Below are 1,003 nucleotides of genomic sequence, written 5' to 3'. Positions count from 1 at the left end.
AGACAGGAAAGTGCGAGATGTGGCTGTCCCACTAACAACGAATGTCACTTCTAGCATCCAAAAACCTCCAACTGGAGGAAGGTTTGAACTAAAACAAAACATGGTACAATTATTACACTCTAATGGTCAGTTTACAGGATTACCACACAAAGATCCCCAAGTCCACATTCAGAACTTCTTGGAGATTAGCGACACATATACGCCGATTGGGGTCTCTCCTGACTATGTGAGGTTAACATTGTTTCCATTCTCTTTGTTAGGGGAAGCCAAGAGGTGGTTAAATTTGGAACCACCAAATTCAATCACTTTATGGAATGTTTTGGCCCACAAATTTCTTATCAAGTTCTTTTTTTCGGGGAAGATGGCGAAATTAAGAGCTGAAATTTTGAGTTTCAAGCAAAAATATGGAGAGAATTTGTACCAATCATGGGACAGATTTAAATCATTACTCATTAGTTGCCCTCATCATTATCAAGATAATGAGGTGCTGGTCCACACCTTCATTGAAGGTTTGGAACCTAACACAAAAATTCTTCTTAATTTTGCTGCAGGTGGACAAGCCTTGGAGAAAACATATGATGAGCTATATACATTGCTAAATCGCATATCTCAAGGAAATCCAGAATGGAATGGAGAAAATGCCCGCCCAATTGTGCAAAAGCAAGCAGGTATGTTAGAGATTGATGCAGTAACTGTTTTGACAACACAAATTACAGCAATGCAAAATATGATGATAATACATTTCAACACGATAGCTAAAGGACAACAGCAAGCATCGGTAAGCATGGTTCAGCAACCACCTATGTGGTGTGAGGTATGTGGAAACAGTGAACATGTGGCTAAATATTGTGGAGCAAATACAGAGTCGGTAAATTTTGTGCGTAATACACCTAGAAATGGTGGAAATCAAAACTATGAAAATACCTACAACCCAAATTAGAGAAACCATCCCAACTTCTCTTGGGGTAGAAATTAACAAAATCCACAATAAGGTCAGAATCAA

At 38.7% G+C, this 1,003-nt stretch overlaps 1 non-coding gene across 1 annotated transcript; it reads right to left on the bottom strand.

The window, feature by feature from the left end:
- Window positions 1–367: 367 nt before the first annotated feature.
- Window positions 368–474, bottom strand: LOC129875363 (small nucleolar RNA R71). The gene has a single exon (XR_008763160.1). It is a non-coding gene; the product is annotated as a small nucleolar RNA R71 (small nucleolar RNA).
- Window positions 475–1,003: the final 529 nt, after the last annotated feature.

This window comes from Solanum dulcamara, chromosome 11 (assembly GCF_947179165.1).
Source record: "Solanum dulcamara chromosome 11, daSolDulc1.2, whole genome shotgun sequence".
Taxonomy (NCBI): Eukaryota; Viridiplantae; Streptophyta; class Magnoliopsida; order Solanales; family Solanaceae; genus Solanum; species Solanum dulcamara.
Note: the sequence above shows the minus strand (reverse complement) of the source record. Positions and strands in the feature narration are given on the sequence as shown.